The following is a 12,859-nucleotide window of genomic DNA, read 5'->3' on the forward strand; positions in this document are numbered from 1 at the left end:
GAGAGATAGATAGATAGATAGAGAGAGAGAGAAAGAGAGAGAGAGAGAGAGAGAGAGAGAGAGAAAGAGAGTTGAAGATTTTAATTGAGAGCCCCATCTTTTGATAATTATGGGGTGCGCGTCGAGATGAGAGATTTTTATGCATTCGGTTGATTCATAGTGCTTATTCTAATCTATTTGACATTTTTACATGGGAGTATTTCATACACATGAACCATTTTTTTTGGAGATATTGACAATTCTAGATATACAGTACCCATGACGTGGTGGCACTATTTTCCACGTCGTGAAGCAACATTTAGTCGTGAATCTAAAGATGTCATTTTTTCATCTCCACGACATGGAGTTACACTTACCACGTCGTGGTGTCACATGTGATCGCGATTCAGATTTTCTCAGACTCGACGCCACGATCTGGTTGACACTTTCCCACATCATGGTTATTGTTCATTGCAAATTCATTTGTGATATTTTGCACCACGCGTCTGAAGTTCTTTGCCTTGGTTCATTTTTCCGTAAAATTCAGAAGCAAAAAAGTCCAGTTTCTAGGAATTACACGAGACAAGCCCACTACAATCAAATCGGTCTTGTCACTACTACCTCAAGGGAGTCAGTTCCTTTTTCTCCATCTTTTAGCTTTTATGTGTTTTTAATTCTAGTATACTTATTAAAAAATGCTAGAATTAAAATTTTAAAAAATAATGTAGACTTGAAAAAAATGGTCTAACTTAAAAATCTAGAAAAATTAAAAATTTGATATTATTGCGTTAGGACTAGTTTGCTAGTGTTGTATGAGACGATTTGGTGAAAACTCTAAGATTTAATTAAGCCAATATGTTATAATATATTTATGCCTTCCTAGTCATAGTGAAATCATGAGACAAAAACGCGACCTCGTGTAATTGGAGGAACACAATATGTTTTGCATTGTGAATATTTAGACCCTATAAAAAGTATATCGGCCGATGATTTATGTCCCGAGTCCTTTCTGTTAAAATAGAGTGAGTCGAGTTCCAAGTTAATATGCTTGGAGTCTAGTTCTATTAAATAAGTAACAGTTCGGGACTGGAGCCAATCTGTGGCCTTTGAAACTCGATGAGTATCCCTCCCGTGAATGTTTACATTTATCCACCTAATTATAAAAGATTGGATAGATGAGAAAAAAGTCGTTACATGAGTTTCATCAAAAGTCATGGGCTCCATTAGTGGCCTTAGAAATTCCGAATACTCCAATAAATTTCTTAGAAACTCACGAACTATAGTATTAATAGAAACAAATTTAGATTTATATGATTGTTTATTTATTAAAGTTGAAATATTGAAAAAAGAAATAAAATGGAAAAGTTTTGAAAAAAGAGAAAAAAGTGAAAAAAAAGAGAAGAGTTCCAAAAATATAGTTTGCGGCATAAACGAACCAAAAATCTGTCGAAGGATAAACCGACATTTTCGGCCAAGCTTAAGGATTTTTATAGCATTATATATATATATATATATATATATATATATATATATATATATATATATATATATATATATATATATAGGGTGAGGTTCAATAGAGAACCATAATTAACCAAGGAACCAAGGAACCAATCTTTTTTTCAACTTTTAGAACTTATTTTTTATAAAAAAAAACTAAAAATACAAAAATTTATAACTTTTTATCCTTTTTCCAATGATATCAAATTCGATTTTTTTTACGTCAAATTCATAATGTGAATCTTTGAAAATTCACAATGTGAATCCGGTTTCACACGGTGAATCTGAAAAATATTTTTCACATTCACAATGTTAGTATATGAATTTAGATATTTTTAGATTTTTTTTCGATAAAGAATAAGCTCTAGAAATTGAAAACAAGATTTGGTTCCTTGAAGAACCAATAATTATGGTTCTCTATTGAACTTTTCCCTATATATATATATATATATATATATATATATATATATATATATATATATATATATATATATATATATATATATATATATATATAGCTAGATTTTATTGTGTGGATGTACGGTTGATTATGGACCAATTATTTTAGTTATTTTAAGAAAATGTTTAATAAATATTATTGAATTAAAGATAATTGATAAATACTATCTAATTTTATTGTAATGGTATTTTAGTGACTTAAAATAAATTTAAATAAGAAAAATTGCGGATTTTATGGAATAATTAAGTCTCTTAACTTTAAAAATCTAATTTTTCTGGATCCTAATTTTATTAATTCGGACATTTTAAAAGAATGTTTTTATGATAATCTTGAAAAAAATCATTACATTCTAATAAAATACTATAAACATATACTATCAAAATTAATAATTTTTAATGAATTCAAAATTTATATTAAACGAATTTTAATATTTTAGAATCGGTAATTACATTCATTCTTAAATAATACAATTATGAACAAAAATTACATTAATTGTGAAAGAATATGACTAATAATGGTTAACAATTACATTTATTCTTAAAGAATAAAATTGAGAATGGTTAAAAATCAAATAAAAACATTGAAATCTATTTAAAATAGTAATACATTCTGAGATAATATTGTCCATTTTGACATAATATATTGCTAATCCATTCTGACGGAATATATTAGTACTCCATTTTAAATGAATATTATTGCTCCTTCTAACATAATTACACTATGTATTCCCCAACTAGCGGTGGGGTGATAACTAGTTTTGATATGTTAGGTGATATCATTTTTGCCGAAGTCAAAGGCTACATTGCCTTTGCGAGTAAAAGAGTAATTAAACAAACATTGAATAGTACAGTACCCGAGGGTTCACAAGCGGCCAAGTATTTATTCCAGAAAGGCTTATTCGATATAATCGTACCACGTAATCCTTTAAAAAGCGTTATGAGTGAGTTATTTCAACTCCACACTTTTCTTTCCTTTGAACAAAATTAGAACTTTAAGTTCAATTATTTTGAAAAAACAAGTAATTAGTTATCGGAGTCCAAGTTAAAATTAGACGAATGAGGTTTTCTTTGTTGGTATAAGATTTAATTATATAAAGAATCAAAAGTCACAGAAAATCCGCCTCTTTTTCTATATTCTTGATTATTGATCAAGAAGCCTCTATTAACATGATAAAAGATGAAATTCTTATTTTCATGAAATTGGGCAAATAAAAAAAATATATTCATCTCGTCATATATAATGAAAATCTAGAAAATATAGATTTTTTTTTAAAATTTGGTACGATAATCTTATTTAACTAAGAATCCCGATGGATGGGATTCTAGCACCCTTCAATATATTCAGTATAATTATAAACATAAATAGAATCTAATTAATTTTTAAGAAACTTTTTGGTTAGTAAATGGAATTCAAAGACAAGAGCAAAAGATGAAGAAAAAAATCTCTTATCCATATCCTTTCAAATCTTTTATGTAGAAAGATCAAAAACTACATTATATAACTTTCTCTCCTTTCTTGTTTATTGTCGATTTTTGCCTCCCAAATTTTCCATCTTCGATTTAGTATTCCTGTTTCAAGTGTGTGATCTAACATTTGTAATGTCAAAATAACTTCAAACGTGTTATCCTTCCGACTCAAAATTGACACAAGAAATAAAAAAGCATTTCAAAGAAAAAACAAATAAAACTATATAAATAAAGAGGTAAAGTAGCAATTAGCAAATTTCAATAACGACACTGTTAACAATATTCAAAAGTTTTATTTATTACAATTATGGATTACGTATGTAGAATCAAGAACCTTCTCCGCATTCATACAGTTGAGTCGTTGATTCCAGTAGTAATTCCAATAAGCAGGTCCTAAATTCCAATTTAATATAGTAACCAATCAATTATCAAAAAGGAACCCTAATTCCAATACAAAAATCCGATTTAAAGAAAATCAATCGATTACCGAAAGTTTCAATCATTCTTATTAATAAGTATGATTCTAGTCCAAAAAACAAAGAAAAATAGTTAAAGGTAACCGATTTATTAAGAAATCAACGTGCTAAAAAATAGAAATGGGCTACAAATTTCAATTACAATTATGTATCAACAAATTCGTTGATGCAGTCAATTATAAAAAAATTGTTACCTGATATACTACTTAAATATGTGAAGCTTGGCCATGTAAATCACTGCTTCATCTTCGTTGGTATATGTGATGGTCGGCTGACAATTTTAGAGATAGATGTGAAAAAATGGTAGAGCAATTTTAAAGAAAGAGATGTAGAAAAAACAATACCGGAAGGATGAACAAATGAGACGACGGCCGAAGAAGAGTAATGAGGTTATGGAGGTCGAAGGAAAAAAATGAGAGGAATAGGGTTATGGAGGAGACGTGATTTTAAGGGATTTTGATCCTATATAAGGGATTTTCCATATATATTGGAACTTAATTTAGATATATAAAAAAAAGGTACAAATATTACTTTATCTAGGTTTTTTGAATTGATTGGTCTACAATCATCCCTATATCCATATAATAGATAGTTAGAATAAATGAACATACCAATATTACTTTATCCAGGTTTTTGTAAGTTGTGTCGCTTGGAATTTGGTAATAACTTTTGAAACGTAAGGAGTAAATAATAGGTCATAGGTGGTAAGAATGAAAAAATGAATGTTTTTTAAATTGAGTAGGGAACGTTTATGATGATTGTGGTACTTAGGACATGGGAAGTATTTATGATATTTTAGACACAAATATATGCATTGGGGTGAGGCGTAATTGGTAAGTTCAATTCAGATTGTATTTTATGATATTGGAGAACGAATTTTCGATGTGATGTATTAAAACAAGTTTTGCTTGGGGGAAAATAAAAGACAAGTGTGGGGTATTTTTATATTGCTCAAATTAGTCACATATTCTAAGCATTATTTTAGTCTATTAACTAGATTTTGTATATTTATAAAGATAATTGGTACTTATTATGTGTGAAATCTATTTTGTAGTCAAAAAAACATTCTCAAAAGGAAAAGAAGTAAATTTGACAAGCAATAGACTTGGAGATTAGAAGCACTTATCAAGATGAAGTAAAGAGAAGAGATAGTGTGCTAAAGTGAATGCCACGTCGTGGTCGCATACATGCCACGATGTGATGTTGTGGCAAGTTAAAAAAATCTTACTGGGTGTCTTGCATGGAAGCTTGGAGGTTACGTGTAGGAAATATCCCCCATGTCGTGGTGAGCTTTCTCCCGCGACATGGTGCCTATTTTATGGAAACATATAAATGCAACTTTTAGGTCAAAATTTGCGGGCATGGTGCGATTTTCTGCATCTAAGAGCAAGAAAAATCTTCTAAGAAGCTCTTGGAAGGCAAGGAATCAATTAGAGATCAAGGATTAAATAAATCTAGAGACGAAGAACATAATAGTTCATTCGGTTTGCTAGTTTACATCATGTCTACTCTAGTTTACTCTATGTTTATGTGTTTTTTTAGATTTAGTTATGGGCTAAATACCCTAACTTTTGTTGAGCATAGATGAACCCTAATACTATGCGTTGATTTTGAGTTTTATGGATTATTTTATGTTGGTTTTTACTTGTATATGATACATCAATATCTTAGCATGTTAAAGTTCCAATCTTTATTACGTATTCTGCAATTTTTGTTTAGTTAGATGACCATTCTAGTCGCATGAACTTGATATCTAGTTATTTATGATCATTGAATTGCTAGATCTATTGATTGAACAAATCCTAGAGTTAGGTGGTAATAGTTAGTAATTTGTATTGTGTTAGAGAGAATTAATTATCCATATTATCTGCTTGAATTGCTTGTGTTGATCATAGATAGGTAATCATTAGATCTTGTCATTCATAGTACAAATATTTTTAAAATCAATTTAGTGTCCACTAGTTGCATGACTATTGTAATAGTAGTTCATGAATTGATCAAACACTAGGAAATCGGGACAAGATGAAAAATAAATTCATAATTTGGTAACCACATAAATAATCCAATGTATTAGAAATCAACCATAGGGTAAATGTGATTCGAAGCTAAACTAAAGTGCTTTTTAATTCGGGTTTAAAATAGTTTTCTGTTTGCTTGCTTTAGTTTAAAGTAACCTTAGTTAATTGTTTAGTTGATATTTATGTTCTTCCGAACTTGCAAAATCAGATAAAACCCTTAATCCATAGCTTATTTTCTTTAGTTTAATTAGTAGTAGTTATTTTCTTATTGAAATATCTGTTCCCTGAATTCGACACCCTACTTACTTTACTTTATATTAAACGACTAGGTAAACTGCGTATTTGTGTTTTAGTTGGTTAAATTAGTTAGGTTTTATTAATATTAAATCTAGTGGTATAAAAATAACGCATCACTACCGGATTTTCCTACGAGACTAAATTCATAACATATTTTCTACATCATGAAGTTATGTAGCTATTTTTCTACAGAACTAGGTCCCGTAGAAAACCTATAATGAAATATTGCTACGTAACTAAATTTAATGGCTTATTAACTTCATACAGGATGAAAATTTATAGCTATTTTGCTATGAAATTTTGTTATAGAACTAAACATCGGTAGATATTGTTAAAAAATATGAGATGAAAATAAATTTCATAATTAATTTGCTGTGGAATGAAAATCTGTAGCTATTGGAGGGATACAAAGATCTTCACTGGTGCATATTTTGCAACATACAAAGGTATAAAAAGTCAAGAAGGTTGTCCACGCGTTCACTTATACTTTTAACTAGAATGCATTATTTAGCCTTCCAAGGTTTAAGATTGTATGCTCCACAAGAAACGACCGTTTCCATGCGACGAAACACCGAATATCATCGCCACGAAGTTGGGGTTAGTGTGGCTACTTATGTGACTGAATGTCTTGTATGATATACGCATGTTTCCATATGTGTGTACTTAAGATTGACTTAATGTGTTGATGTTGACATTTGTTTCTTTGTTTGTTTCTTTCACCTTCCATTGATATATGTAGTATGATTGATGTCTTGGTGAGGATGATAACTTTTTGGGTAGCTTTATCTTAGATGTGATATTAGCGACGATACCATCTTAGATATGCCTTGAGTTTTCTTCTACTTTTCGTTTTTGCAAACTTATACTTTGGTGCGGGTTGTTTTTTTAAAGATTTTAAATAACATTGGTGATGTTTTCAAATAACATTGGTGATGTTAGAAAACCCATTTAATGATAAACAAAGAGGGACATACAGAGAAGCTAACATGTGTGAATTTAGTTAAAAGTTTATCGAATTCCATGTTTTCAACATCATAGTCATAAAAATCATAGAATACAGGTGTAAAAACAAGCTGATACAGAACCTGGATCAATTAAGAAACTTAACAATTATTATTATTATTATTATTATGTGTACTAACAATTACATTCAATTTGTAGTGACATTCATGAAATTATATGGTTAATTAACTACCAACAAAATACACCAACATATCTACCAAATATGAAGCCAATTGCACTAAATCCTTTAAGAACAATCACTCTTGAAACTACATGTTTCATTTTTTCAAAACAAACGAAATTACTTTTAGAATTATAAAATATATCCTTCTTTAGTCTCTAGTATCAAATTTTGTTGAATATATTTAAGTTTCCATATTGGGAGTCTTAATATAATGAATGTAAATCAATATGCGATCGGTATTGAAGAAAAATTCACAAGAAAAAGCAACTTTACATGTAATGGATAAATGCTTAACATAATCAAAGACAAAGATATAGATATTCTTACATCGATTTCAGGAACTTGTATGCCAACTTTAGAAGAAATCAATTTAGTAGACACATTAAGTTTTGGTTCAAGAACCTGTACAGGTGACACTCCATCAGGTCCAGTTTCACGATGCCTAAATAGACGAAGTGACATACGTCACAATTCACAACTCCAATTTTATTTAAGAAAATTGAAGCAACATACAAAAAACATTTAAGAACAAAAGCATGTTAAACAATAACTAATAGGAGAATTTAACTAATCAAGCAATTAGGAAAGCCAAAAATCAATATGTGCTAGAAATGTACTGAGTGTTTGTTTTGCATTTTTACAGCAATCTAATGATTGGAATAATTTAATCTCCTACTCAACATAATCTGCCATATAAATATCGAAATCAAGCACATTATATCTCCATTTTCTTCAATTAACATATGTCTCACAACTCCAACGTATTTGGAAAGTTGAAGCTACATACAAACATTCAAGAATAAAAGATATTAAACTTGAGGCAACGTGAGAAGAAAATTTATTAAGCAATTACCAAGCTAAAAATAAATAGGAATTAGACCTGTGATACATAAGATACCAGCTCAACTCAATTAGTTATTTAAATGTCAAAATTTAGCACATTATTTCTCCATATAATACCGATTTATTAAGTGAATTTCAGTGAAAAACAAGCATTGAACATAAAAGCATATTTAACAGGAGAAGAAACTAATGAAGTACTAAGCTTATAATTGATACCAACAAGATCTGTGAAAAGAAAATAAACATGTTGTTGGGATATGGTATGTGTCTTCTGAAGGTATGTAGAAAAAAGTAAAGATGTTCTAATTTTAGACGAACGTGATAAGAAGATGAGCAAGCACAGAGATCAAACTACAAAATAGCAACCTGGAAATCCTTTTCTAGACTAAAATTTTAACCCAATCAAAAACTATAGATGTTCAAAAACAGTAGTTGTCACACCCCCAAATCGGAATGGCAGAAACGTTCGGGGGCGGAGGACGTCATGTACAATATCAAAACAAATGTATAATAGTACTCAAAGCAACAACAACCATTGTATTAATAATATAGAGTTTACATTTGTCACACCCCCAAACCGGAACGGCGGAAACGTTCGGGGGTGGATGACGTCATATGTAGTATCACAATAATTGCATCATAGTAATCAAAGTAAACACAACCATTACATTGCATATATATTAAAAAAAGGTATTTACATCTATTTGATTCATGTTTTTATACATCAAAAGCATAAACAAAAGTAAAAGACGTGACTCTATACGCTCCGTCTTCTCAAAAATCTGTGCGATGTACCTGTCTACTGATTTCCTGAGAATACAAGCAGTTTTGAAAAAGAGTATCAGCATAAAGCTGGTGAGTTCATAAGCATGTTTTTGTAATGAAAATCATGTCGTTGAATCTGTAAAATGTTTGTATGTTTCCCAAGAAAATCCAATATTTTCTAACATGTACGTTTGATACTGTGTTCTGTAGTAGTGTATAATGTATTAGCTTAAATGTCTAATTACCACCAGTTGTATTATATAACGTTGTTTTGAATGAAAAACCCTTTTGTATGAAAACCCTGGCTATCACCAGTAATGGATAGTAGTCTCATTACTTAAAATAAAACTATGAGTTGAATTCCTGGAATCCTCCAGTTGTATTAAGAACTAGTTTTATTATTAAAATAAAACTGAAGAAGAAAGGAATCTCGTAAACAATAAGGTTAGTTTATACTATTGTGAGTCGTATAACCATGCTTGATATGACCTAGTGACCTCTACGACGTTCTTCAGGCGTCGGGCGATATGATATTTGTCACCCCATGCATGCCTGCCTAACTATACCTAGCAGTTCAGGTGTGGGATTGTCAATCCCGAATAGATCTATTCACAAATCTCACGCTCTCCCTCCAGGAGACTCTGGTTATACTATGATAGGATTTAACCTGGACCCCGAAGGGTACAATTGAAGTGTTGTCTCACAATCCTGTATTAACTAGTTTACATGTAGCTCTGTATTGTTCTCTTGTATTTGAATCCGTTGTATACTTGTAGTGTAACAATAATTATACTTAAATAATTATTTAATGTAGTACTCTCGAATTCAGAAAGTAGTAAAATATATCATGTAACATAAACTAAGTCTGTCATAGTTTATATGTTTGTTAATGTGTGACTCTGAATTTGTAAACTCGTGTATTGAAATCCCAAACTATACCTATTATAGTTTGCATGTATGTTGTGTAATTAGTTCATGCATTGATCTGAAAACTATGCAATTATGAATGTATGTTGAAAATGTCTCTTATGCTCAGCATGTTACAAAAGGGATAAAATATCTAAATATTTTATAAAACATGGGAATATTTTGGTTGTATCAATTGCATAAGTTTTAAACCTGTTGAAATTCTTTTGTATAAGTTCACAAAATCATTTGTGTTTGGCTTGTATTCCCCCCTTGAAAACATTAAAAATAATAAAAGCGTAGGAGTATGAACTCACTGTTAGTCGTGTGAATAGTCGGACAGCGAGAACTGGGAGTGAAGACCCTCGAGTTGATGTACGCGGCACTTAACGGGATCCTAATAAAATTAATACATATATGCATTCTATTAGCGAAACCATTATTTATAGTGTTGGGAAAACACTTGTTTTCAGTTAGGAGTGTTACGGGGACTCGATTGAATCGGAAAAGTGGGTTTTGCAGCCAAAGTTCACAGTGTGAAGGAGTATGCGGCCGTGAAGAGTTTCCGGCCGTGAACTGTTCTCGGCCGTGAACAGTCCCTTGAAGGGTTTACGACCGTGAATGGTGTTCTTGAAGAATCTATGAAGGTTTGAAGGGTTTACGGCCGTAAACTGTTTGCGGCCTTTGAAGATTTGAAGATTTGAAGGGTGTACGATAGTAAACTCAAGAACAATGATGTTGGATTCGAAGAAAAACGTGTTTTAGCTGCTCCAAAACAACTTCCAAAGGTGATTTCTGATGATTTTCGGAAGAAAAGAGGGTGTTTTGGGTGTTTACGGTTGAGAGGTAGAGAGAGAGAATGAGAGAGTTATCGGCTAAGAAAGTTCAAATAAAGGTGGGGGTCCCGTATATATAGGTTGGGGGTATGGTCGGTGGTGGGGGCCACCTGGCACTGGCCGTAAACGGGTTTACGGCCGTAAATGGGTTTACGGCCGTGAACTCCAGTCAGGCCGTGAACTGTTGTTTTGTTCGAAGGAAAACTAGAAATTTCGCGTGGTTTTGGTCCCGACTCATATATAAAGTTCAATTATATAACCAAATGATTTTCCAAACCAAAGGAATTTGACGGGACTCAATAAAATTCAAATTTTATTAACAACAGTTAGCTGACGGTAACGGAAAAAGGTTCGGGTTGTCACAACATTGTATTCGATTCACATATGATTGACTCCAAAAGTAAATAGAAAAACAAATACTTGAAACTATTATGCTCCGTCTTCTCGAAACCTGTGCGTGTGCCTGTCTACTAGTTTCCTGAGAATACAAGTGATTTTGAAAGTGTATCAACATTTAAGTTGGTGAGTTCATAAGCATTTTGTTTTAGAAAATAAGTTTTTTGTTCCTTGAAAATGTTTGTGTGTTCCTTTAGAAAATCCTATATTTTCTTAGTAAAATGGAATATAGTCTTAGGCCTTAAGAGAAAAATATATATGTTTCTTATGCTTAAAGAATAGAATATGACGCTTTGAATTTATATAAGTAATGTGACCCATATTGGTTCCTACTATGGTTCTTCAGGGTATACTGGTTATATATAAACAAATATCAAACGGACAGTTGATTGTGTGAATCTGCCCTAAGCCCACAACCAAACAAGGAACGGGAAGTAAGGCGGAAATCACAGATTCCACTGCCTATCGGATATAACCCTGATGTATAAACTAAGAGATCATAGATCAACAATAATGGTCCTAACTAAAGAGTAAGTAATCGCATTTCTTTCCAGAAAGTTGAATTGTAAACTGTTTGCTTGTAAAATAATGATGTTTATCCTAGAAAATCCTATATTTACCATAAAGCCGAATTATAGTCTGAAACGTTCCAAGATCGAAAAGTACAAGTATAATTGTCATACTTAGTTTAATGATACGTAGTTTTATTCATAAGTAAAACTAGCTGAAGACGTGTTTGCACTATAACTAGATGTGATGTTAATACCCTCCTATGATCACTTTGTACATACGAGTTATATAAAATTGAGATCGAACGGACAGTCGAATGGGTGATTCTGCCCTAAGCCCACAACCAAACAAGGAACATGAAATAAGGCAGAAATCACACATTCCACTGTCTACCGGACATTAGTTTTATATAACCCTGATGTATATACTAAGTAATCACATAGTGAATACCCCTTTAAGACTTTTTGAAAATATATCATTACGTAATATTTAGTTAATGCTTATTGTGAGTGTTCATTATAACCATGCTAATATGACTAATGGCATGCACGACGTTCTTCAGGCGTCGGGAAGTTATGACATTTGTCACCCTAGACTTGCTGGTCTAACTGTAGCGAACAGCTGAGGTGCGGGGTTGTCAATCTCGTATAGATCTATACACAAACTCACGCTCTCCCTCTAGGAGACTCTGGTTATAATTCAGGATTTTAACGGGTACCATGTTTGGTACAACGAAGGAGTGACTCACAATCCTATAGTAACTAGTTTACATAAAGTGTGTTGAAGTTATCTTTTCCTTGTTATCGCATGTATTATCCTTTTATAGTATTTACAATGTATAAAATATTAATATTTTTATATAATGATTGCTTTGACCCAAAAGAGTAAAATAACATGAATGTTCCCCAAACTATACCTATTATAGTTTAAAAGTGTATGTTTCGATGAAATGGTAATACTTTAGTATTTTTAACCACTTTATACATAAGAGTTTATAAGTTTGGTAGTAACGAGTTTAGCATTTTTGCGTAAAATATATATAAAGTATGTGAAAACATAATAAACGATTTATATTTTTAAACACAAGATTTCTTGTGTTTTACTTGTATCCTCCCCTAAAACATAGAAAAACTTGGAAAAATGTGGGGGGGGGGGGGGTATGAACTCTCCTTGAGTGGTTGGTGTGTGTAGTTGAAGTGATGAGATCAAGGTTTTGAGCCT

At 31.4% G+C, this 12,859-nt stretch overlaps 1 long non-coding RNA gene across 1 annotated transcript; it reads right to left on the reverse strand.

Moving 5' to 3' along the window:
- Positions 1-3,630: 3,630 nt before the first annotated feature.
- On the reverse strand, positions 3,631-4,337 carry LOC145134423 (uncharacterized). The gene is made up of 3 exons (XR_013719140.1): positions 4,226-4,337; positions 4,076-4,152; positions 3,631-3,798 (listed from the first exon to the last, which is right to left on the reverse strand). It is a non-coding gene; the product is annotated as an uncharacterized LOC145134423 (long non-coding RNA).
- Between the last annotated feature and the right edge of the window lie 8,522 nt (positions 4,338-12,859).

This window comes from Lactuca virosa, chromosome 8, assembly GCF_052849685.1.
Source record: "Lactuca virosa cultivar CGN04683 chromosome 8, Lactuca_virosa_CGN04683_v6, whole genome shotgun sequence".
Lineage (NCBI taxonomy): Eukaryota > Viridiplantae > Streptophyta > Magnoliopsida > Asterales > Asteraceae > Lactuca > Lactuca virosa.